The sequence below is a fragment of the Myxocyprinus asiaticus genome, chromosome 29, assembly GCF_019703515.2.
Source record: "Myxocyprinus asiaticus isolate MX2 ecotype Aquarium Trade chromosome 29, UBuf_Myxa_2, whole genome shotgun sequence".
Taxonomy (NCBI): Eukaryota; Metazoa; Chordata; class Actinopteri; order Cypriniformes; family Catostomidae; genus Myxocyprinus; species Myxocyprinus asiaticus.
In genome coordinates, this window is record NC_059372.1 from 37,846,175 (window position 1) to 37,873,880 (window position 27,706).

A 27,706-nucleotide genomic window follows, 5' to 3' on the forward strand; every position below is an offset into this window, starting at 1 on the left:
TTCTGGGACTCTCTGCTGCTGGTGCCCAATGTGGCCCTCTTCATTCTCCTGATGTGAAAGCTGCCCTCAGCCTGGAGAAAGATGCGCATCACCTCGAGCCCTGTCTTCATCAACTTTTACCTGCTGGTAGGGCACTTAACACCGATATCTAAAACAATGAACTTGATAATGAAGTTTAAAGCTATTACTACTACTACTAAGTGGAAATGGCAAAAAAATAAATACAAAAAAATTAATATAGTGCATATGTTCTTTATGTAAAAATGTATAGATCACTATCTATTCAGTCACTGCAAGCACTGCTACTTTTGGGTTCCTTTACCAAGGAGTGCTACATTTTATGTAAGCATCCTGGAATTTCCACCAATGGCTAGCCACTGAGAAGTTGAGTGTGAATGACCTTATGAACATGGGGTTTGACTAATTCACTTAAATGATCAAACACATCTTTTGTTTCAGTAAAAGAGCCAGGTAGTGCCATCTCCAGTAATGCAAACCATGGTACTTCATGGAATGACAGAGGGTATTTATTCAACTTTTAATGACACAGCAAGAGCACTCTAGGCTGTTAGTGATAACATCCAAATGCGTTTTACAGTGATTATTACCAATCTTCTGTTAACAGATTTATCAACGTATAACACAGAACGAAATGCTGCTGCCATGCAACCACATAGAGGATATGGTATACATGTATTTCATATTTGTTACACTCATCTGATGAGAAGTCTTTGTTTTTTTCTGGCAGCAGTTTGTAGCTAAAGTGACACTTGTGTTTTAATGTGGTGTTTTATGGTTTCTGCTATTTTGATTGTACAGCACTTTGGTCAACTGTTGTTGTTTTTAAATGTGCTTTATAGACCAATTTGACTTGTTTAAACAAATATTATAAACAATAAGGCAGATAAATACTTCATTATTACTTCACCTCATGTCACTTAATATTTTTCCTTTTAGCAGATGAGCAAGTTGATTGCAGGCCCTTCGGTGAGATGCCACAACATGGAAGAAATAGTATGTATATCAGTGTAATAAGATTTATATGGTAAGTGTTACATGGATTCTGGTTAACACTTCTGGTTCACACACTGATCTGTAACTCTAAAAATGAATGTCACGTGCAGCATGGCAACAAATAGCCACCAAGGTTCGCAATATGCAGAAAACGTTGGACAAATCTAAGTTAGCCATCAAGCTATGAGTAGCTTTACAAGCTATTGCAGCTGCAGCATACATGAAATATATAAAGTTTATATGGTATTTTACCATTTGTGAAACATAATGATCATTATACATACATTGTGTAAGCTGCTATGGCAACAACCACTTCTTGTTTAAAAACAACAGCTTCTAATGGTCTTGCCACTGCAGAGTCTGAAATTGTGTACGAGGCATAAGGGTCAATGAAGGGTATCAGATTTTTTATTTTGCTTAATTAACCAGCTCTCATGCCTTTTGTAAAATACAATTATATATGACTTTTTCCAAAGTACTTGTGTTCTTGTCATCAGCTCTGTGTGCTTCTTTTCAGTAGCACCTTCACACAGCATGGGAGAACACTACAGTATATATAATGGTAATAATTAATTGCAAAGACAATGTTGAATACACATACACAAGCAGCATATTCTAAAACCATTATTTGTTGTTGTATTTAGATCCACTGTATGAAAGCCAGAGTGCCTTTAATGATAAGTTAAAAAGAACATAGAGACTCTTTTCACAGACATTGTTGATGTATTTCCGCTTCATTATTTTTTTATATAGTCATGTAGTTGTCTGGCAACAGGAGGTGTGTGGTGTCAATAACCACACATAGTTGTTATTGGCATTATCAGTGCTTTGCTATCTACCATATTTGGATTTAGCTCCACCCCTACTTTGAGTTTGATAAACAGGGAAAACCTTGCATTGTCTGATTTTATGTAATTTTTATGTTAACCAATTTTATGGATTCGTTTCTTTTGTATTATAGTACATCTTTGACACACCTTGAGTCAATACGTCACCAAAATTACAACCAATGTTTGATTCAAAACATGATATAAAAAAAAAAAAAAAAACTAATGGCAATGTTCCCCACCCCCCCTTTCATTTTTCCCTTTTTGTAGGCCCATCAGAGGGACATTTCCTAGGTTCGCTCACATATGGTAAGAATGAATTTCTGCCAGTTGGTACCTGTGACAGGTGTTGAATATTAGTTCATTTTTTCTTTGTTTTTTAATTAAAGGTCAGGGAATGGAATCTCCTGAATCAAGGCAGATAATAAAAGGCAAGTAATTAAGGAATTTACAAAACATATATCATAACATCTGAAAGTTAATACAGTCTGTTTTTTTGTAAAGGGAAGTAAGATGTTTTTGATTTGTTTTTTAAATTAAGCTGGAACAGTAAAAAGTAGAATGCACTAAGGCAGTGTTTCTCAACACCAGTTCTCAGGCCCCCACTCCCAGAATGTTTTAGATGTCTCACTGATATAAACACCTGATTCAACTCATCAGCTTGTTAGTGTGTTAAATAGGGAGATATCTAAAACATTCTGGGAGGGGGGCCTGAGGACTGGAGTTAAGAAACACTGCACTAAGGGTTATGAAAATTTAAGGCTGTGTATCAGCAGTTGTTGACATAGTGTTCCTTTTTTCAAACTGCTTTCCCTTTCAAGACACTGCTTATTCTAAACTGACCGAAACACTGGCTGAACTAGTGTCCGAAGTGAAAGAACTCGGTCTAGAAGTCCAGGGTTTCATAAGACGGCAGCTACCAATCTCTCCCCATTACCTCTCTTGCTCCCTCTAAAAGACTTTACCGAGTTAGAAGAAGCTGAGCGGATTCTTCAGAGTGAAGATGCCAGACGTGTGATGGTAATTTAAATCTTTAGGTTTTTTTAGAAAAGCAAGGTTTACATTGAACACACACATATCTACTAGGCAAATATTGTTTTTCAATGTTGTCTAGCAGGAAAAATATTTTCCCATGTAGCCACATGGCATTTTTTGTAACCTATCCATGTTCTGTGCAAATATGTCCCCCGAAACCCTTCTAGGTTGGCCGTTTTGCTATTGTGGGAGGAGCATCAGTTGATGCGCGTATTAGAAGGATGCTGACCTGTACTCTAACCAACGAGCTGGCCTCTCGGATGAACTGGGCAGGGAAGAAACTGAAAGATGAGCAAAAATGAAAAACGGCATTCAGAGACACAAGGCTCAAGATGTGCCATGTTTGGTAAGTTACTGTCAGTAGAGAAATGGAGAAAAATGTTAAAAGGGCAATTACAGTGTGATTTCAGTTTTGGCTATTTCTTAAAATATTTCCCATCCCATAAAGGTTATTTGCAACAATTTTTGGTCTGCTGGGAAACTGGAACCTATATATCACCATGTCAGTCTGTCAGCAGTTAGGTCCAGAGTGGTATATCTCAAAATCTATTTGGTGGATTGCAAAGTTGTGTCAACTTTAATGTTGCATACAGGGTTAATCCTGTCAATTTTGGTGACCCTATGACCTTCCTTCTAGTGCCACCGACACACTATTTGGGCCCCATACCAAGTGCCATATCTAAAGAACTGTAGTAGCTAGGGACGTGAATCCAAGTCCTATTAGGGGGTTGAGTTGCCAGGGACGCTCAGTCAATTTAAAGTGCTTCAAAGTCGATAGGACCTAAGGAAGTCCCTGGAGGGCTTGGGAGGCTTGAGACCTTATGTATCAGCCATCCAGCTAGAGGTAGAATACAGCGCCCAGCAGGAATGGTGGAAATTACAGCAATAGTGGTAAAACCACCTGAAATAGTTGTAATTAGGTAATAACAGATTTAGTGGTAATAACAGTACATTGGAAATATTTGAGAGAATACATTAGCCTATTTATTAGGCAATTTCTTATTTTATTATTTTAATTCTAGGTAGTTATCCACCTTTTTTTTTTTATTATTATTTATTTTTTTTTTTTTACTCTCAAACTATTTTGATCTTTTCACCTTGCTTTTCCATTCAGTCCTCCACTGTGTCTGCAGGTGCTTGAAAGGAAAATGTCTATATTAAGTCATTAAATAGTCTTAAATTTAAATTCAGCGGGTTTTAACTTCAACATTAACATTTTATCAAATTTCAAGTTGCACTTAATTTTGTGGTACATTTGTAACACATAATTAGTCACATTTCCAAATATTTAGGACCCACCTTCTGTCAATTATGCACTACTACCGGTCAAAAGTTTTAGAACAATTGTGCAGTTCTAACTTCCTGTTTGTTTTTTATTCTTTAGATGCCTTACAACAACAGGTGAAAGCTGATAAAAAGGAGGCCTCGGAATTTGTCTTTGCTGTGACTGTGCAAAAATGGCTCTGTTATGCCCCTGAATGTCTTGGGGGCATTACTCGTGGTGGAAACCCCTGAGTTTATCAGAATATATATTTAAAGATGAGTATAAGGCTTCAGTCCTTGAAAAGCTCCTGTAAAATCCTGAACAGTGTTAATGTTTTAGTCTGTAGTACTGTGGTGTTTCTGTCTTTGTTGGTGAGTTTCCATTTGCATTTACTTTCATTTTGCAGATGCAGGTTGCATTTGTTATGTTGTCATGGTTTTCCAGGCTCTTCTCCTGGCAGTTAAATACTGCTTTATGAATTCTGAATGAACAATTCCATCTAATTGTTTTAAGTCACTGTCATGCAGTTTATCTTAATCTGTACATAAATTATTTTAAGCTCTATACATTTTAAAGTCACCATGAAATGCCATTTTTAGAACCTCTCTTTTTTCCTAAATGTGATGTTATTTCCTGTTCAAATGGTGTGGAGGCATAAATAAATACATTTGTATGTAAATTGAAGGACGTTGTATTTACTTTGAGTTAGTGACTTTTTGGTTCAAAACCATGTTAATTGCATCCCTACATGGTCTCTGATTGAAAAGAGTCAAAATTGACATGATTTACTGGCATAGAATCCTGCTGTTCTTAAAGCAAGATTGATTTGATATTGTTTCAATGTTGATTAGATGTTAAATAAGTGATTTAATTTAAGTTGAAACAATATTGATTTTATGTCCATCTTGATCTATTTTTCATCGTTGAAATAACATTATTTCAGGGTGCAAACCTGATGAAAAATCAATGCTAAATTTCAGTGTTGATTCAAGGATAGTTTGGTTGGTGCATTAACATTGATTCAGTGTTGGTCTGCTATCTGGGATTATGACCACCTGCCTAATATGCTATTGATCCTCCACGTGCAGAGGCGCCTTAACGCTCCGGTTTATACGGGCTGAAGCACAGGGGCCTACAACTCCCATGGGGCCCATTTTCCACATCCATATTCACGGGAGGAGCGTTTTAAATGCTTTCAGCGGGAGGCGTGGTTGTTGACATGGTGACAGTGTGCAACTGTTAAAGGCGTCCGTGTAGTGCTTGTTCAATGCATATTTTCAGCATGTAGGCCTTCATCAGGGTTAAGATAAAAAATACAAGACATGCACATTTAAAACAACTAAGACCAATGAAAGTACACTTGAACAACCAATCATATTGGGCTCTGGAACTGAATTCCTACTATTTTTTTTAGGTTAATTAGGGATGTGCATTACATAAAGTCAGACACTCAACTTATAGTGTCAGAATGGTGTTTCAAATAGACCACAATTCATATTCAATATATATAATAATAAATCCAAACATTTTCAACATTCATAAAAACATATCTATGAATATATCATATAAATTAGATTTTCGTAAGATTTTGTAAGCCTAAATGTGAAAACTCTTGTGCCTGTGTGGGTACTGGAGCTGTTGCTATGGTTACGGACGTTGGCCATGTGGTGTTTTAATGGCCAGGTGTAGTTGACTGAACATGAACTTTCAATTCACGTGAAACTGAAGCTTAAACACACGAATTCCAAAACATAACAGAGGAATTCGGTCTACCAGATTCATATCCATCAAAAAAGCGACTTAAATCGACTGTTTGGCAGCATTTAAAAGACTGACTGTATACTAGTCAAACAAGCAGACTGAAGTCCTAGAAAGACACACATTCTACAAATGGGACAGGATGCTCCCCTAGTAGTCCAACAACAAACTAGTAAGTTTAATATATTTTTGCTGTGGTTATTTTAAAGTGATGAATTAAAAGTTGCAATATTGTAATGTTTAAGCGTGCTAACAGCGCGCGGTGCATTCAGGGGGGTCAGGAATGAGCTGTTTAGCAGGTCCCTTTTAGCACCTGCTGGTAGATGCTGGAACTACACCACCCAATAGCAAAAAGCATGTTTCTCCATAGGCAGCCATTCAAAAGTAGCCGTTTCATTTCAACCATTTCAATTTAAATTATTTCATTACATTATAGCACATAGTCATCCGGTGACGGATTGTTTTTGAAGGGCTCTTAAAAGCGTGAAATTGATTTATATTTTTCCCTATCTACTCCCATTGACGAGTGATTAGTCACGTGACACCCGATCTAGGAACTGAGCGCACATCAGCAAAAATGGCAGCCTCCGTTTCGCCAGCTTTCTGGGAACTGTGCGCTAGCTGAGTACAGTCATAGAGATGAATGGGGATGCTAACAGATAGCTCTCTCCAGGTATTTTATAGCTCCGTGGGTGCATTGCGTGTAGTTACGATCAGCGAGTAAACTTTGAAAAGTTGCGTTTTAAATCGTCCTCATTATTTAAAGCTTTCAACAGTAAACGTGAATTTTAGCTATTATCACACTTTAAATTGCCTGCTTTAAGCAATGTTCCTGTTATTATGCATAGAGGTGTTGTGGACAGCATTTTTATAGAGTCTTTTGCCGATGCTCCAGGGTGAATTAAAAGCGACATTTTTGCTCCCTCAAAGGGTACTGCTACGGGACGGGACGCCACTCGAAAGCTCGTTCCAAAGGAAAGTGAGAAAATGAATGGGCACTTCCACAATATATATATATATATATATATATATATATATATATATATATATATATATATATATATATATATATATATATAACTATTTTAACTGCCTTATAAAAAAACTTTCTGGATGACCAGAAGTCAAGTCATTTTTATTTGTATAGCGCTTTTCACAACACACATCGTTTCAGAGCAGCTTTACAGAAGATCAAGCATTAACAGAAAATAAAACTGTAATATCTATAAAGTCTTAGTGATCATTGTGTAGTTTGATTAAAGATGATTGTAAATTGTATATAAAAATGAAATAATAATTGTATTTAGAACCCCAGTGAGCAAGCCGAAGGCAACTGTGGCAAGGAACACAAAACTCCATAAGATGTTGGTTAATGGAGAAAAATAACCTTGGGAGAAACCAGGCTCTCTGTGGGGCTAACATCATGAAAATAATGCCAATATTACTTATGTATAGTGCAAGTCATGGTTTAAAATGATTAAGTAAGTGTTAAGGGCCAGTGTTTAAACAAAAACTTTGTATGAACTGTAAGATTAATGACTAATGTCTTTGAAGTCCATCCTGTATTAACTGCAGACGTTCACATAGATCCAATTGTCCTTGTTAGTTGGCTGATGAAGGGATTTGTTGGCAATTAATTGATAGTCTATGTATTCCATTTCAAGAGTGTAGTCCATCAATAGACAAAGGTGATGCAGGCAGAGATCAGTTAGGTGCATCGCAGTTCAACCTGGCCGGTAATTTCGGTGAGGTCTATCCTAAATCCAAGGTTCAGGCAATGGCATATGAAGTATCCCATGTCTTATGGTTGGAGTTGGCATCAGTTCATTCTCTGAAGTCCAACGTAATAGACTGAAGTAATGTTTGGCTGGCACCAGCTGCTATTAGTCATCATCACGCAGCGACACTTAGCAGTGGAGTCCAACACGAAGTGGGAATGGAGCTGGATCCAGCCGGTTCTGGTGACCTCAGGATAGGAGTCCCGAGGTTGAGACAGGGAAACAAATAATATTAGTATAGATGCCATTCAATTTATTGCAGAGTTATAGATCATGATTAATGTTTCTGGTTTCTGGTTCTGGCAGACCTAACTAAAGCAGCCTAATTGTGAGTTGAGGGATAAATTAGGTGTATGCCTGGCTAAATAGATGAGTCTTTAGTCTAGACTTAAACTGAGTGAGTGTGTCTGCATCCCGAACAGTGTTAGGGAGACTATTCCATAGTTTAGGAGCCAAATATGAAAAGGATCTACCTCCTTTGAGAGGCTTTGAAACGACGTGTGTTGTGAAAGGCGCTATACATATAAAAATGACTTGACTTGTCTTTTAATATATTCTAGTGTTTCAAAACATAATTTTGAATCAGGGCCTCTGTACTCAAAACTGAGCTTTTGTCAGCAATATGTATACCCTGATGTAGTTGATTTGATGCAAAAGCCGCAGACACATAATTTTCAGATTTAGATCCATCTGTATAAAGCGGAATATGTAATGGGAACATTTGTCTTATATCCAAAAGTTGTTGGTGATAATCATTTGGATGAGTTTTTGACTCTTTGTTTCTTGTTTTCTGAGGTCCCATGGAGGAATTTTGCAAAAGTGAGTTCATTTCAAAATGTTTAAATCCACTTTTAAATTCTCCAGATGAGGTTTAATATGTAGACCAAGTGGGCAGATGTAACTTTTACTTTCCATACATTATTGAAAGTTGAGGTGAAAACACAGCCAGATAGGCCGGATTTTCATTATTTTTGTTAAGCTTGATTGCATACTGTAAAGCCAGCTTCAGGTGTCTGTTTTCCAAAGAAAGCTCATTAGCCTCCACATGATGACATTCTGAAAGCTCCCAAAGCCAGTCATATACCTTGGTGTTGTATAGTATCCAAAAGTCAAATGTATGATTTTCTGGCTGAGCCATAGACTATACTTCCATAGTCCAGCTTTGAGCGAATCAGGGTTCTATATAGATTTGGGAGGATTGAGGTGTCTGCACCCCATTCTGTCTTAGATAAAACCTTTAAAATGTTCATGGCTTTAAAACATCTCTTTTTGGTGCCAGATGGGCTGGGTTGAGTATTTCTGTAAATGTTGATCTTCTGGGATTTTCATGCACAACAGTCTCTAGAATTTACTCAGAATGGTGCCAAAATAAAAACATACAGTGAGCAGCAGTTCTGTGGACAGTAATGCCTTGTTGATGAGAGAGGTCAACAGATAATGGCCAGACTGGTTTGAACTGACAAAGTCTACGGTAACTCAGATTACTGCACTGTACAATTGTGGTGAGAAGAATAGCATCTCAGAATGCTATTCTGAGATGCGGGTTGGCACTGTTTTGGCAGCACGAGGGGGACCTACACAATATTAGGCAGGTGGTTTTAATGTTGTGGCTGAATGTATAAGCTACATTGAATAGCTGAACCACTTACTTTTGTAATGTTATTTATTTTAATACTAAAAAGAGTTACTGATAAAATCCTTCTTTGAGGAACTCCAAGTTTTTGTCTATGTAGGTCAGACAAGGTGTTATCTACCTTGACTCTAAAAAGTCTGTTTGATAAAAATCTCTCAATATAAACTGGTAAACGTCCTCTAAAACTAAACTGATACAAATCCTTTAAAATGCCATACTTCCATATTGTGTCGTAGGCTTTCTCCAAATAAATAAAAAAAGACTGCTACAACACGTTCTTTCTTAATAAAAGCATCACGTGAACTCAGCAAAAAAAGAAACGTCCCTTTTTCAGGACACTGTATTTTAAAGATAATTTTGTAAAAATCCAAATAACTTTACAGATCTTTATTGTAAAGGGTTTAACCCTTTAAAGCCTGAAAAAAAATCTGAAAATTCCATTCTGTGCCACACACAAACACAAAAACTTAAATACAAATTTTATGTGTTCAATAAAACACACACTTTATTTAATTTGAACATTAGAATTACACACGAATTGCACAGCAAAACATACAAAATCAAAATTTCTATCTATCTATTGATATTTAGCTAAAAATGTACATAGTATTGCTAGCTAATGTTTATTTAGCAAGTTTCACAGAAATTTGCTTAAAAATAGAGGCCAGCTGCCTGTCTGATAAACGGCGACGGTCATGTCATTTTTTCCAGACATAACTAGCGTTACTCCTACAAAAAAAATGCTTTGTAACTAAAATGTTTTGACTTTTAATAGACAATATTGACAACACATGTTAAATAACTTGTCTTACCTCAAAAGATCGCCTCAGTTTTCAATTTGAAGCAGTAAGTCCAACACTGCAGGTAATCTCCCGGCGTATCCTCTCTAGCTCCGCTCAGGCAAATGGAGGATGACGCTGATGATGATACATTTATTATTCATGCCCAGTAATCCCTTAACCAATTGTGCTTTTAGCTTATATTGTCATGAGTATCTGGCAGTTTTCAGAAATAAAATCGGTGATTGGACGGCGAAGATATTGAGACAGGAACCATGGGAATAATTGTTCCCAAATTTGAACGCTCCAGCTGGAAAGGGTTAAAGAATGTTTTCCATGCTTGTTCAATGAACAATAAACAATTAATGAACATGCACCTGTGGAACGGTCATTAAGATACCAACAGCTTACAGATGGTAGGCAATTAATGTCACAGTTATAAAAACTTAGGACACTAAAAAGACCTTTCTACTGTCTCTGAAAAACACCAAAAGAAAGATGCCCAGGGTCCCTGCTCATCTGCATGAACATGCCTTAGGCATGCTGCATGGAGGCATGAGGACTGCAGATCTGGCCAGGGCAAAAAATTGCAATATCCGTACTGTGAGATGCCTAAGACAGCACTACAATGAGACAGGAAGGACAGCTGATCGTCCTCACAGTGGCAGACCATGTGTAACAACACCTGCACAGGATCGGTACATCCGAATATCACACCTACGGGACAGGTACAGGATGGCAACAACAACTGCCCGAGTTACACCAGGAATGCACAATCCCTCCATCAGTGCTCAGACTGTCCACAATAGGCTGAGAGAGGCTGGACTGAGGGCTTGTAGGCCTGTTGTAAGGCAGGTCCTTACCAGACATATTTGGCAACAACATCACCTATGGGCAAAAACTCACCTTTGCTGGACCAGACAGGACTGGCAAAAAGTGCTCTTCACTGACGAGTCACGGTTTTGTCTCACCAAGGGTGATGGTCGAACTCGCGTTTATCATTGAAGGAATGAGCGTTACACCGAGGCCTGTACTCTGAAGCGGGATCGATTTGGAGGTGGAGGGTCCATCATGGTCTGGGGCGGTGTTTCACAGCATCATCGAACTGAGCTTGTTGTCATTGCAGGCAATCTCAATGCTGTGTGTTACAGGGAAGACATCCTCCTCCCTCATGTGGTACCCTTCCTGCAGGCTCATCCTGACATGACCCTCCAGCATGACAATGCCACCAGCCATATTGCTTGTTCTGTACATGATTTCCTGCAAGACAGGAATGTCAGTGTTCTGCCATGACCAGCGAAGAGCCCAGATCTCAATCCCATTGAGCACGTCTGGGACCTGTTGGATCGGAGGGTGAGGGCTAAGGCCATTCCCCCCAGAAATGTCCAGGAACTTGCAAGTGTCTTGGTGGAAGAGTGGGGTAACATCTCAAGAACTGGCAAATCTGGTGCAGTCCATGAGGAGGAGATGCACTGCAGTACTTAATGCAGCTGGTGGCCACACCAGATACTAACTGTTACTTTTGATTTTGACCCCCACTTTGTTCAGGGACACATTATTCCATTTCTGTTAGTCAAATGTCTGTGAAATTTGTTCAGTTTATGTCTTAGTTGTTGAATCTTTTTATGTTCATACAAATATTTACACATTGTTTTGCATAAGCAGCTGGTCATGGCTATATAGGTCAATAGTTGTTGGCATCGTTATGGTGTTTCCCTGTCTTTGGAATGGGTATAATTTCTGCTTCCTTCCAAGCGGGTGGAATATTTCCTGATATCCAGATGGAGTTAAAGATTTTTAAGAAGCATAGTTAGAGTAGTGCGAGGTACAGTAGATTATTTAAAAATTGGTAGTAGATTTTGTCTGGTCCAACGGCTGTGAACACTGTGAGAACCCCCCCCCCCCAATTCCTGGAGAGGAAATCAGCCACAACCATGCCTGTGGATCACCTTAAATTTGAACAGCTGAAGTGCCAGGTACCAATGAGTGATCTGCGCATTGGCATCCTTCATGCAGTGAAGCCACTGAAGCGGGGAGTGATCCGAGCAGAGGTTGAAGGCTCCAGCAGGTAATAGGGTTAGGACAGCCCATTTGATGGCCAGGCACTCGTACTGTACTTAGTGTCCCTCAAAGAAAGCTTACGACTAATGTACAGCACGGGCTGCTCCACCCCCTCTACCTCCTGTGAGAGCACGGCCCCCCACCCCCTCTCTGAGATGCATCCATCTGTAAAATGAAGGGGAGAGAGAATTTGAAGCATGTAAAAGCGGCCCACCACAGAGTGCAGATTTCACTCTCGTAAAAGCCTGTTGGTATAACTCCGTTTACTGGACTGGATCTGGCACCCCCTTTTTAGTGAGATCAGTGAAGGGGCTGGTGATATCAGAGAAACTAGGCACAAACCTTCAGTAGTAGCCAGCCAGCCCCATAAACTGTCTCACCTCCTTCTTGGTCTTGGGTCGTGGGCAGGCCGCTATCGCTACGGTCTTATCAACTTGGGGCCGTACCTGCCCATGACTTAAGTGGAAGCCCAGATACCATACTTCCAACCATCCAATTGTACACTTTTTTGGGTTTGCCATGTGCCCCGCCCACCTCAGTGACCTCAGGACGGCTCTCAGATGCTGCATATGCCTCTGCCAATCGTTACTGTATATAATAATATCATCTAAATAGGCAGCGGCATATGCGGCGTGCAGCCGAAGAATCTTATACATGAGGCACTGGAATGTGGCAGGAGCCCCAAACAAACCGAACGGATTGGTGTAATCCAAACAGTGTGGAAAACGCAGTTTTTTCTCAGGATAATGGAGTTAAGGGGATCTGCCAATACCCCTTTGTTAAATCCAGTGTCGAATAAAATTGGACTTTTTGATAATCTACACAGAACCAGACTGACCCGTCGCTCTCAGAACGGTACGGCCGACTACGTACTACTACTCCTGGCGGAGTCTCGATATGGTGTTGTATGAGGTCCGTACGACCGGGAAGAGGGGAGAACACGTTCGCAAATTCCTTTTGCAACTTTGCCACCTCCGCGAGCTGGGACGGTGAGAGGTGGTCTCCACAAGGGACTGGGGTGAATGAATCGGCTTTGAACTTCACCTCTGGCCTGAGCTCTGCTCTCTCTGGAACTACTGTCGTCATGGACACGGGGACCACCTCTCTCCATAAACAAAGGAGGTTGAGTTGGTAAATTTGACGTGCTCCGCCTCTATCTGTTCGTTTGACCTCATAATAGAGATCCCCAACTCACCGTGCAACCTCAAAGGGTCCTTGCCACTAATTTAGAGCTCGAAGTGGGAAATAATACAAGGACTTTGTCTCCCGGTGCAAATTTGCATAGCTGGGCACCCTTATTATAGAGCCGGCTTTGTCTCTCTTGAGCTTGGAGCAAATTTCCCTGTGACAACCGGCCCAGCGTGTGTAGCTTTGCTCAAAGGTCAAGGACATACTGAATTTAATTTTTGCTTTGGGAAGGTCGCTCCTCCCATGCCTCCTGTATGACGTCAAGCACCCCACGGGTTCCAGTCATTTGTCCCAGTTTCTATCATCCTTGCATACGAATTTACAAATCATATTTTTTAGGGTTCGATTAAATCATTCGACCAGCCCATCAGCCCACCTCCTGACATTTTCGGCATGCCGCACACCATCTGTGCACATCGCCGCGAATGGCTGGCCAATAAAAGCGGGCCATTAACCGGTGCAGTGTCCTTTCTTGTCCTAAGTGACCCACCATAGGATTATAGTGAGCCACCTGGAAAAGTATTTCCCGATGGCTCTTCGGGACTAATAACTGGGTTGTATTTTCATGGGTTTAAGTGTCCTGCATCACTTGATACAACGGGTCCCTGATGATTGAAAAATATGGATATGTGAGTGCAACGTTAAGCTGGAGCTGCTGGCCATCGATCACTCTCACTTGGTCAAAGGCATGCTTAATTTTTTCATCACTCACTGCTCTAGAGGGAAATCCCCCTCTGGGAATTCCCTAAGGGCGCAAATGCCGGAGGATTCCCCTCCTGCGTCACTCTAACGCTGAGCAGCCATAGATGGCCCCGGCTCCGCCTCCCCAGCCATCACGTCACACATCACACACTGAAATTTTGGTTCACAGGACCCATCCACACATAATGCTTTTAATAAATTTTTAAACCCGGCCAATTGGTACCCAAAATCAGTGATGGGTGAGGCGCGAATTAATAACAGCCTCCACTCTATGCTTTTCCCCCCGGAATTGAGTAATGGCTGTCACTACCGGATACTCGTGAACATCACAATGCACACACCTCACCACCACCTTGTGTTTTGCACCTAAAGCCCCATCATGAACCAAGCCGTGGTGAATCGAGGTTTGATTACAGCCAGAATCCACCAGTGCTTGGTATGTACACCCCTTAATTCTTACCGGTGTATGGTACGTCCCTGCTCAACCAGGGGCGGTCTGTGGTGTGTCGGGGACCCGGACCTACGTCCCCATCTCCATCACAGGACACCAGTCTTAGGCATGTCCCAGCTCCCTGCAAATCCAGCAGACTGGCCCAGACTTCCCGGCTGCACTCGTCGTGGTGGAGACATCATCCTGTGAGTGGTGACAGAGAGGGGCAGGGGGGACCGGCGAATAGTGCAGCCCTCGGAAGCAGCCCTCCGAGGAGTGGGTATGGGGCGAGAGGGAGGAGAGGGAGGGACAAGAAGAGGAGGGGCAGCAAGAGAGAGAGAGAATTGTGGACTCCTGCTCGCCAGCTTCCGGATAGGCTGCCATGTGGGCTTCAGCCAGCTGGATGGCATCATCCATTGACGTGGGACGATGGCACTGGACACATTCTGCGGTTCCTCAGGGCAGATGAGTGGTCAACTGCTCCAGCACCATCAGATCGATGACATTCTCCACGTCACGGCCTTCCTCGACTAGCACCCAACTCGGCAGCAGGTGCAGGGCCCATTGTAGTCGCGGCCAGTCGGAGGCGGTGGCCGACTGTTCATGAATGCCTCTGGATCATTCTAGGTCCCCATCTTAGTGAGCACAATGTGCGGCTTCATCGCTGCTTCCGGGGCTGCGGTGGAGGACCCGCCTGGAGCTAGCCAGCTCCGTAAGGCCTGCCGATCCTCTGCCTGCGCTTGAACGAGTTCCTGGAAGCACCGCTCCTGGGCGAGGAGAGCTTGGTGGTGAGTCTCCTGGATGCTAGCCAAGGCACAGATGACTTCGCCCAGCGGTGAGGTGTCCATGGCAGCCAATCTTCTTCTCAATTTCCGGGTTTCGGAACCAGTGTAAGAGTTCTCAGAGTGGGTTGCAAAAAGGGAACAGGAGCCAGCATCACAGTTCATGTGGGTATTCTTTTATTCTCAAGGCTTAGCTCAACATAGGCTTTCCAGCAAGAATTTCAATTTTCACACACTGCTGCAATTATAACAGTCAACATAAACTCAATAATTATATTATTCATATAGCTTTTCAGCATACAGCTTCGGTCTGGGTGTGTGTGTGTGTGTGCATCTCTGACTCTCTCTCCCGGTCTGGTGATCTGCCGGCCTTTTAAAGCCCATATCCGCCGTCACTGAAATGAGACACAGGTGTTTAGAGTCAATAATCACCAGGTAATGGCTCTTACCGCTTCCTCTCTCCCCACTGACAGACACACGACCACTTCCCCTCCAGAGTGACATTAGCTATGAAAACTGAGCATAAATATCTCCTAAAGAGCCTGTGAAATGTGACATATTCCCAATTGAAACTGGATGGGATATATCGAAGGTCTCATCCTTTTTCTTTAAAATAGCCAATATGCTTCAGTTACGTCACAGCCATGAACCCTGCAAGTGTGATTAGGGGGTGGGACATTCTCCTTATAGTGTGCATTTGATTGGACAAAAATCTATTTTTTTATTTCTAATTTTTAAAAGATGAGTCATTAATATTTTTGTCCATTTTCCTGAAGGAGAAAAACTGTACATCTACAGTATAGGACTGCCAAGTTCTCACAATGGCTGGAGTAGTAAAGATGCTAACACAGAAGAAAGTCCATCAACCGAAGTCCATCGTGCGAAATTCACGACATCATGCGTGAATTCCCTTTGAGATTAATGTATTGCGCCTGTGAAATTTCGCTGTGCGAAGGTATGGGTGACCACGCCTTCACGAAGAAGTTTTCTTCGTTCTTCGCTCAGAGCCAAAAAGAAGTTCGAAACAGCTGAGCAATGACATACAGTTTGCGAACAGTCAGACACCGGCCACACCGCTGTGGGAGATGTTTAGAGGTATATTTAAACATAAGACTACATGTAAAACCTTAACAAATGTGACATTAAAATGTGTTATCAATGAATATATGCCTCATTCTATGAGTAGAACACACATGAGAAGCCGTTTAACCACTCGATGATTAAAAGGAATATATGCAGTAGATAATGTGCAATTTGTCATGTTTACATTTTGCATTATTGGCACTAATGTGCTAACATGCTATACGTGGACGTAACATTTGCTGTTTACACTCTGCTATTGTAATTTATGATGACACATGTTCTTGGAAAATGTCTCTATGCAAACGATCATACAGATGTAGGTAAGTTTGCACCAGCTTGCTAATAACTCTGCACATCGGTGTGTTCATGTTAACTGAGCTCCAGATCACACCTACCGCTGAAGTAGAACAATGGCACAAAGAAGGTGTTTAGCATCCAGTACGAAGTTTTCCTGAAAGTTCGCATTGGCGAGCTGTTACGAACCACAGAAAATACAAACTCAAAAACACCTCAGTTTTGGCTAGATTTTGTTCTAAATGACGTTACACCCGTTCATTCTGAGATTTCTTATGGATTGTACTGTGACCTTATAAGCCACAAAAGTCATGGGGTCTTCAACATGTAACATATAGTAAGCCGCAGTGTTTAATCATTGTTAAAACTGTGTAATAAAAACAAACAGCATCTTGTGAAATGTGCTACCTATAGCAATGGCTGTCTGGGCCAGCTCAGGAAACACATCGGTGCAGTAACTCCTCAATTCTTCCAAAGCCAAAGACACACTTTCATAATTTAACAGCTCCACCAGGATTTCCATCTTGTGAAATTTTATGTACAGTTGAAGTTAGAAGTTCACATACACCTTAGCCAAATACATTTAAACTCAATTTTTCACAATTCCTGTCATTTAATCGTAGAAAACATTCCCTGTCTTAGGTCAGTTAGGATCACTAATTTATTTTAAGAATGTGAAATGTCAGAATTATAGTAGAGAGAATGATTTATTTCAGTTTTTATTTCTTTCATCACATTCCCAGTGGGTCAGAAGTTTACATACACTTTGTTAGTATTTGGTAACATTGCCTTTAAATTGTTTAACTTGGTCAAAAGTTTTGGATTGCCTTCCACAAGCTTTTCACAATAGGTTGCTGGAATTTTGGCCCATTCCTCCAGACAGAACTGGTGTAACTGAGTCAGGTTTGTAGGCCTCCTTGCTTGCACACGCTTTTTCAGTTCTGCCCAAAATGTTCTATTGGATTGAGGTCAGGGCTTTGTGATGGCCACTCCAATACCTTGACTTTATTGTCCTTAAGCCATTTTGCCATTGTCCATTTGGAAGACCCATTTGCGACCGAGCTTTAACTTCCTGGCTGATGTCTTGAGTTGTTGCTTCAATATATCCATATAATTTTCCTTCCTCATGATGCCATCTATTTTGTGAAGTGTACCAGTCCCTCCTGCAGCAAAGCACCCCCACAACATGATGCTGCCACCCCCATGCTTCATAGTTGGGATGGCGTTCTTCGGTTTGCAAGCCCCACCCTTTTTCCTCCAAACATAACGATGGTCATTATGGCCAAACAGTTCAATTTTTGTTTCATCAGACGAGAGGACATTTCTCCTAAAAGTAAGATCGTTGTCCCCATGTGCACTTACAAACTGTAGTCTGGCTTTTTTATGGCAGTTTTGGAGCAGTGGCTTCTTCCTTGCTGAGCAGCCTTTCAGGTTATGTCAATATAGGACTCGTTTTACTGTGGATATAGATACTTGTCTACCTGTTTCCTCCAGCATCTTCACAAGATCCGTTACTGTTGTTCTGGGATTGATTTGCACTTTTTGCACCAAACTACATTCATCTCTAGCAGACAGAATGTGTCTCCTTCCTGAGCAGTATGATGGTTGCGTGATCCCATGGTGTTTATACTTGCATACTTTTGTTTGTACAGATGAACGTGGTACCTTCAGGCATTTGGAAATTGCTCCGAAGGATGAACCAGACTTGTGGGGGTCCACAAATTTTTTTCTGAGGTCTTGGCTAATTTCTTTTGATTTTCCCATTATGTCAAGCAAAGAGGCACCGAGTTTGAAGGTAGGCCTGAAAATACATCCACAGGTACACCTCCAATTCAGTACACCTCCTATCAGAAGCTAATTGGCTAATTGCCTAAAGGCTTAACATAATTTTCTGGAATTGTCCAAGCTGCTTAAAGGCACAGTTAACTTAGTGTATGTAAACTTCTGACCCACTGGAATTGTGATATAGTCAATTAAAAGTGAAACAATCTGTCTGTAAACAATTGTTGTCAAAATTACTCGTGTCATGCACAAAGTAGATGTCCTAAATGCTTGCCAAAACTATAGTTTGCTAATATTAAATCTGTGGAGTGGTTAAAAAATGAGTTTTAATGACTTCAACCTAAGTGTATGTAAACTTCTGACTTCAACTGTCACTCGGTTCAGAGTATCCGCAAAAAGGCCTGGCTGACTTCGCATGACCTACTGTACGTGACACAGTCCGGCAAATCGAAGTTCGTGTGACACAGCACCACATGTAGCCAACAGGAGGGCGTTGGAGTGCAGAAGGGTGTCAGCCTGCACAACAGGGTGGGCAGCTGCTAAATGAAGTAAGAGGCGGAGCATGCAACTGCGACATGAGCATGAGCGCTTTGGAGAAACCGTCCATTAGGCTAAGGATGTCAAACAACTCCGCTCTGAGTCCAGCTGTCCAGGTCCTTCATTCTGATAATGAAATTAAACAAACAAATAACAAGATTAGTGCAGCTTATTCAAATATCTTCCTAGCATAGTTAATAGTTCAAATGTGCAATCACCAATCATTAACATCAGCAAATGTATTTGTAAACATACTAAATGTTTTCAGATAGGTTTCTTGAACTCAAACAGATAATGTCAAACATATAGCCCTGCCCCAAACTCAGGCCACTGGTTGAAACAAATATTACTGTGTCGGGCTGCCACAGAGATACAGGCAGATTCACTAGACAGTTGCGCCATTTTTGCTGCAACTCCGAAAGGGGGCGTCACTTCCACACATGGTTAGGGTTAGGTAAAGTGTTAGGTTAGGGGCTCCCTATATTTAAACTTCTCCAAAAACCTGCATCTTGTTCACTAAGCACCTGCAATCTATTTTAGCAGGCGCAATAAGCACTGAAATTGAGCTGCATCTTGAGTATTTAAATTGGTCATTGTCATTCCTTTCCACGCAAACATGCCTCCTTTCTATGTAAATTAGGCTCATTTTAGATTGCGCTTCATTCACAAAAATTGCCTGCAGCAATTTAGATCATGCTATAGAGACTTCCAGGCGAACCCGGAAGTCTAATTTGCCATGGGTTCCCTCTGGATTTTCCTATGGGTTTTTATAATGGGGTTTTTCTACAGAATTTATGAATAAAATACAGCTGTGGTAAAGATTTGGCGATACATGGATGTTTTGTTTTAAAACAAATTACAAAATGTAGTAATACCTCAAACGTGAATTTAGAAGTCGCCATGAGTTTTTTAACCTTCCTGTTATTTTCGGGTCATTTTTGACCCATTTAAGAATGAAACCAGTGAAAAACTAGACTTAATCTTAAATTTGGTTAAAAGGCTTTTGGGTTAAGAGTTTTTAAACAAGCACACGCTGCTTCAATTCAGAAAATACTCAGTAATAATATAAACATTATTGTAATTTTTACTTTATAGAAATCAGCAAAGATTATTATTATCAGTTTATTTTAAGTACTGTAAATCCTTACAGTAAAACTAAGGATTTACCGTTTATCTTCTGTACATATGTAGTACCACAACTTACAAATAGGTGGTGCTCTTTCTAATTAAAATGCTACTATATAAGCTAGTGTTCAGTGTGAAAACATGTAGGTAAGCCTATGCCAGTTTTAATTTATAAATCAGTGTGCAGTCCATCTACTGAAAATCTATTAATAAAAACTCTATACGGGTCGTTTTTGACCCGAACATCACTGATGTTATTATTTTTAAACATAACAGAAGGGTTTAAAAAAAAGTATGTAATTCAATACGGCTTTGAGGTATTACTGTTTATAATTTATGTTGTAGAACAAAACATCTGCGTATCGTCAAGACCTTATTTTCCTCATGAGTTCAAAAACACCATTATAAAAACCCATAGGGAAATCCCAAGGGAACCAATGGCGAATTCTCTTCCGGGTTTTTGGACTACAACCTGAACAGCTCTATTAATGCAAATCAAACAAGGCAGTAAAATTAATTTTATTTAAAAGAGATGTTTGTGAAGATTTTCAACTGATCATATCAGCAGTAATTCATCAAATAATGATCAAATAATGGAGAAGAGCATTATAAGTTGGCATCTATCCAGATGTACAGTGTAAGCACAGTGTTAAGCGCACTTTCAGTATGTTTAAGAGATGATTCAGGTGTCTGGATCACAGGTTCGGGCACTAAACCAGTGCAGATAGCACGTGAAAAAAAAAGGTGCTTTTACCAGGTGCAATTAATTCATAGTGAATCTGCCCCCCAGTGTTTATACTTTGGGGGGGAGCTTCCTACAAATGGCTTACTTATAGTTATACCTGCATATTAAGCTGGGATGAGATAAAGTATATAACACTGAAATTATTACACACATTATCGTATTATGGTATATTATGGTAACACTTTACAATCAGGTTTCATTTGTTAAAATGTTACTTCATAGTGCATTAACTAATGTTAACAAATACAACTTTTGAGGTATACAGCTTTCACACAAAAACAAATACAACTTTGGGACTTTTGAAAAAATTGGTAACTAACAATAACCGAGATTAGTAATTGCTGTAAACATATTGTTCATTGTTAACTAATGCTGTTAACTAAAGCTAACAAATGAAACCTTATTGTAAAGTGTTACCAATATTATCTTCAATACACATTACCTTCATATTATTTAGTTACTATTGAAGTTATTGGTCAACTGATACAGTTTTTTCAATGCTGATATCTATAGAGCAGGTTACCAATGGCCACTATATGGGCGTTTCTTCATTTTTGGGCAATTTCATTAAAACTAACAGATTTCCACTTTTTTTTTTTTTATTTAATTTTTTTATGACAGTCAGTTTAAAACTGGATTAGAAACATATTATCAGGCCTTCATAATTTTTTGGTACTTTTAAAATTCCTTTTATGTACAGATTTGATTGTTTTAGACTTTTCTCAGATCCAAACCTTTCCACATTAAACTATGAAAATCAATAATAAAAATACAAATTATTACGTTTAATAAAACTACGATAATCTAAACAAAGAGTGAATTAAACCATTTCAATATGTGTTGTGTGAAAATTATTTATATACATTTTTCAAAGCTGTCCCATGACTGTCATTTCCACCACACCAAACAATTTTGTCCTAAAAAAGTATTTTTCAAAAGTTAGTGTACTTGTTAACCAAGTCAGTGAAGAGCATGCTTGAGATGAAATACTATGGGACAAGTTATGTTTGAAGAAAACTCATGGTAAATATCACCTGTGAGCAGAATATTTCTGTTGTGTGCATTTCCATTCAAGCTGCAATGGTGTCAAATTATACAAAATGTGTACAAATATTATTTACTTGTGTGCATATAGGATACATAAAAAGTTAGGTATGAAATCAGCTTTCACAAGACAAAGGAGTCAGACATTTTGTTTCAATTTTTATCACTGTCATTTCCACCACGAATTCTACGTAACACAATACAGAATTTGAAAAATGCTGGAAATGACACTGTGCTGGGAATTTGGCATGACTTTCAGATAAAATGACAAAAAGGACATAAATCTCCAATGATGCATGTACATGCACTGTTGGACATTGTTAGTAGTCTAAAAAACTGTGTCAAATGTTTTAACCAGACTTAACTTTCTAGAAGTCCAAAGTATTCAAAGTGCCAAAAGTTGAAGAAACACCCATTTAAATAATACAATTTATTAACAGCAAATAAGATATACACATTATTGTTGAAATTAAATGAACATAGATTTCACACAATATGTTGGAAGTTTTTTTAAACACTTCTCAAATCAGTATTTTTAATAATTAATTAATTCTATTATCATCATGTTGGGTAATATACTGTATAGGTCTTTCGCTAACAGAAGTATTGTTATCTTTTAATGTACTGTAGATGGTCAAACGACACGTTTAAAGAAATAGTTCACCCAGAAATGAAAATTATGGGTGATAAAGTAAAGATTATCAGTGATGGATGACTTAAATTTTGATCTGTTTCTCACATAAAGCTCTCATTTGGCTTCAGAAGACTTGGAAGTCATATGAACTACTTTTATGGTACTTCTTTGTCCATTTTGGAGCTTTTCCTGCATGGAAAATAGTAGCATGAAAATTTTCAGTCATAAGAATTTAGAGCAACCACATGTTACAACCTTAATGACACACCTGTTGAGAAGGTGATGAGCGATGGGTTTGTTAATAACCACACTGCCCTCATCTTTGAGAATTTCCTCCAGGACACACAGACAATTCACCACAACAGGGTCTGGGTCCCTCAGAAGAGCATGCAGCTCATTCACTAGACTGGCATCTACAAGGCACACATCAAATACATTTATTGGAAATGATCCATTTGGCAGACACTTTTCATCCCAAGAGAAGTACACTACATTAGTACAGTAAGGCTATTTAAAGCCACTGAGACTGTGTGCAAACTGCACATTTTGGGAAATTCCAGTGTCCAAACTACTGTACATCACTATGGTGATAAGCAAATACAAGCTTCCTGGTATTGCCTCACTTGAGATTAAATAGTTGCTGCTTTAGCCAGTAATGTGGGCCATCAAGAGAACATTGTGAACTTGTTGTTCAAGAGAACACTACACTGGATAGATTAAATGGGTACCTGTTTATCCATTTCGATTTAATGACTCATTATGGCACAACCTTACGCAACTGGTCTTATCACGCTGACCAGCAACAATAGGCTGCTCTATGTACTCTGTTATTCCTGGCATCCTGAAAAACAAGTAAATACAAAGAAGCGGATCAGGACATTAAGACATCTTAGAATGTATTAAAGCAATTTACCACTGTAGACTGTGCAACAGCACTGTTTCGCATGAATACAGCAACTTTTCACTAACTTTTCACATTCATTAATATACAATTCAACTGATGTCCAGTCACAGGTGTGCGAATATAGGCTATTTTGCAAAGGCTTTGAACACGGCTCTTCCAATTAGATTTTACAGCTGGAAATATCTGTTTATAATAATGATGTCAAAAATAAAAAAAGAACGCACTTCCAAACATTGTTTAAATCCTGGTGCACAACCAAAAAAATATGTATCAATAAAAAAAAAACAAGCCTGAAAGTCAGCACCCTGTTGCTCCAAAATCAATTTAATGAGCTCACCAAGTAATATATGAATGTTCATACCTAACTGATTTATAATAATGATTTCACCTTTAGACCACATTGCATCTTCTGTTAGCGAAATATTGTTGTATTGTGGTTAGTAAGTTCATATGTTATTCTTAATGAAGGTAATGTTAAGGGTTTTCCACATTAATTGTATATTCCAGAATTACATATTAATTCACATAGCAACCTGAAGTTGCACATGTTCCTAAGGGCCAACCCTCGCACCAGAGGGTTTAGATCAGCACAGTCTTTACGGAGAGCGTTGATGGCCAGTAGTGCCAGGTCAGGCTTGCAGCTGGCATAAGTACACATGTACAAACACACCAGCTTCTTCTGAACAAGATCAAATGTGGCACTGGCTTTCTCCATGTCCATAAATAAAGGCAAAACTTCCAGACCATGTGTCATATACCTACGAAAACAAATAAACAAATTACCTTAAAAAAAAAAAAAAAAAAAAAAATCTCTTTATGATTTATTTTCAAACTTTTCACAAACATTTAAATAATAATTGTAAATGATTTCCATTTATGTCTAATGTTTGTTTTAAAGGAATAGTTTTAAATGAACACTGTCAATCATGAACACTGATCATGTTTTATTTCCTAAATGCAGAATGGCAGATGAAGGCTCATTCATATTTATGAGGAAAACGATACCTGATAGCATTAGGTTTATGGGTAGGGTTGGGTTATATTTTCTTCGACCAATCAGGTATCGCTTTCCTCATGAATATAAAGGACCCATCCCCTTGCCATCCTACGTGTGACTGACAGATGCCTTCTTTCTCTGTGCGTGCTAATGTGTGTGTGTGTGGTAAGAGCGCTCACGGATACCAGTTTTACTTGTCTTGGCGCAAGGTATTAATTCAAACACAATCAATTATGTCTAAAGTAAATACAAGCGTGATAGACCTGCCCATCTAGGTATGTCTTCAATATTAATCAAACCAAAAATCAAGACTATTTATTGCTCTAGGCTAGATAACTTTAGTAGCTTTAAAACTATTAATGTATTATAATCATGCATTGAAAACCTGTTATCAATTAAGATTTATGGTAAACTAATTTCTGAACGCATTTCTCTTGATTTGTTTTTTGTATTATTATTTTATTACTGTTGTTTTCTTGTCCTGAATAATTAGTTCAGAACTTAAAACAATGTTTACCTAATTTACAAATTAGTTAGTATTAGTCTTGATATCGAGAATTGTCAAATTTCACTGGTGCACATGTACTGAGTACTGAAATTATGGTATTGTGACATCACTATCTACAATACATGGTAGAGCTTACTATAATGGGATTATTAAAAAGTAGATCTCATGCCATCCTAACTTAAACAAACACCTAAACCTAACCAATTGTGTTCTAAAATAAAAAATGACATGAAAAGCACATTTTCTGAAGCAACCACGTCATTTCGTGTTGCTTCTATGACACGTTCGTCTCACGCGTCAGCATGCGTGTTTGGCTGGGCTAGAGCCTCGGTCCTATCGGTTGAGCTACCGCGGTAGCTAATCACATTGGAATACGTGTGTAAATGTAGGTGGGTCTGTAATACAAGCGTTAAAATGTATGAAGTGCCACAATGAGTAACAGAGTGAAAAATAATGTTTATAAAGTCATAATCAGGCATTATACCCATGATTTGTGTGAAAGTGAATAAAACGCAAAGTTGTTGTAGCGCCTCTAGTGTTAATTTTACCAGGAAAATGCAGCAAAACGTGAAAGCGATACATAAAACTTTAGTAATTCTGTGACACTAGGTTGGATAATTGCATCCAGAATTTTTTTTTAAAATGGCAAGTCATGTTCAGTTACTTCTTACAGGAAAACCAATGCCATTTTGCCATCAATAACTACGTTTCCATCCAAGGGTTTTTTTTTTTTTGCAACAAAAAGTGTAGCGCATCAAAAACTGAAATCATCGCTAAAATTTCACAAGTGTCGACATAATATTTTTCCGTTTAACTCTAGCGGGTTTGGAAACACTTTATGTCAAGAAAATTGGCATTAGCGCAAAAATATAGTGTCACATGACAGAATTTACCCCAATCGTTAGCCTGTGTTAATCATGATGACAAGGTAAACATCCTTGAAAGCCAATTTATTGCATGTGAAACATTACTCGCACTATTATGGATTGGTCTTAACGGCATACCTGCACAGATCCGCTGCTGCAAACACATCTGCGTCATAACACTTCCAGGAGTGCCAACACAAATATCTCGTATCATGCACCTGTCATCTACAAGTGCAGGGAGAACAAATGAATGGCCACTCTTTGAGATTAATATAATCGCGGTAGCCATCCGTTTATTTATTAAAGTTGCTTTTCCACACCATTCAAAATAATAGACTGCAGTCATGGAATTAGCCCACAATGCAAAAAACTTATCATTTCTGTGCACAAAGATGTTTAAAATTAAAAATAAATGCACAATACTAGGAGAAAAGCATCAGTGAGCTTTTTTGGAACACTAACATTGCCCAAATCTATAAAAATTATTATTTTGCTTACTTTTGAAAAAATGCAGGCAAAATTCCCTGTATTAAATTAAATAAACTACCAAACGAATAAAGCATTAAATTAAAAAAAATTAATTACTAAATGAAAAAATGATATTGTTAGGCCTATATAATTGCCTTTTCTTCACACAAACTTAAATTAGACTTACCCTATTCTGTAGACAAAAAAAGTCATCTCAAATATTTTAAATCTAACCCTCTTTACCTCGGATCACATTTGCTAAGCTTGTTCAGAAAATGTAAATTTCATTATGATGCAAAAATTAATTTTACTTTAAATTAACTTGATGACAGTCAAGTTCAGCTGGTCTTTAAAAGTTGCTGGACAAATGGGACATAATGCAGTTATGATAACAATGCTTTAGATTAGATGATTGTTCAAAAGCCTTATCTTTGTGTCATCCTGAAAAATCATCAGTCATTCGTGAAAAAAAGAAAGATGATCAATCTATTCTACAGACATGATTTTGGTGATGTAATTTTTGTATCAGAGGCGGTCTGCTTGGACATTGGGATTGGACAGAGTTCTCTTCAGTTACTTCACTGTCTCCTCTGAGCCAAAATAAGGCATTGTGGCTTCCTCAAGTATCTGTCAACAAAGAAAAAGGACACAGTCTTAATCAACTCAATCACTTGCCAATGTTATGAAATTATCCAATTGTTTGCTCGTCCCATGATGTCTTCTGGTTTGTGTCCAGTTATATTTACAATAACAATCAGTCATAATAAATGTCAGTCACAGATGAAGAAAACTACATCTGTTTATTTAATTTGATCTAAAGACAATCATAAAATGTGCTGAAAACTTTCATATTTTATTTATTGCCATTCTAGTTTGTCCATTTGTTTTTATTGTAAAACATTTTTCAAAACATGGGCAAATAAAACAGCTTTTCGCACAAACATGGGGCAAGCAAGACAGTAAAAGATAACATACCTCCTGTGTCAATTCCTAAACAGTAAAAAACATTGAAAAGTATTTTTAGAAATCATCAGTTGATCCCTGAAGCCAGAAACTTCTGCTCAAAACAACTTTTCAAATTTCAAAATAAAAGCTTATCAGACGTTCTGAAATATCTTTCAAGTATATGACTTTATCTTGTTTAAGTTGTTTTACACTTTTAAAACGACAAAATAATAATGATGATGATAATAATAATAATAATAATAATAATAATAATAACATATATATATTTTATTTATTTTTATTTGTATTGTTTTTACATAGTACCATGTTTTTTGGGGAATTGCATTTTTTTTGGTAACATAAAATTCTTTGATTTATTTTTGATTTATTTTTTCAAGATAATGAACTTAATCAAGAGGATGTGTCTCAGTTATTCTTAAAGTCTTAGATTGTGCGAAATATTTAAATATATTAAGCTATATATGAAACAATCAAGACTTCAATACAAGACTATACGTCACGA

At 38.7% G+C, this 27,706-nt stretch overlaps 1 long non-coding RNA gene across 2 annotated transcripts; it reads right to left on the reverse strand.

Moving 5' to 3' along the window:
* Positions 1-7,049: 7,049 nt before the first annotated feature.
* LOC127420051 (uncharacterized) lies at positions 7,050-27,309 on the reverse strand. Of its 2 annotated transcripts, none has more exons than XR_007893768.1 (6): positions 27,214-27,309; positions 25,909-26,865; positions 23,933-24,157; positions 23,224-23,336; positions 22,764-22,908; positions 7,050-19,073 (listed from the first exon to the last, which is right to left on the reverse strand). It is a non-coding gene; the product is annotated as an uncharacterized LOC127420051 (long non-coding RNA). The 2 variants fall into 2 exon arrangements; XR_007893767.1 differs by lacking the exon at positions 7,050-19,073 and adding an exon at positions 22,001-22,684.
* Between the last annotated feature and the right edge of the window lie 397 nt (positions 27,310-27,706).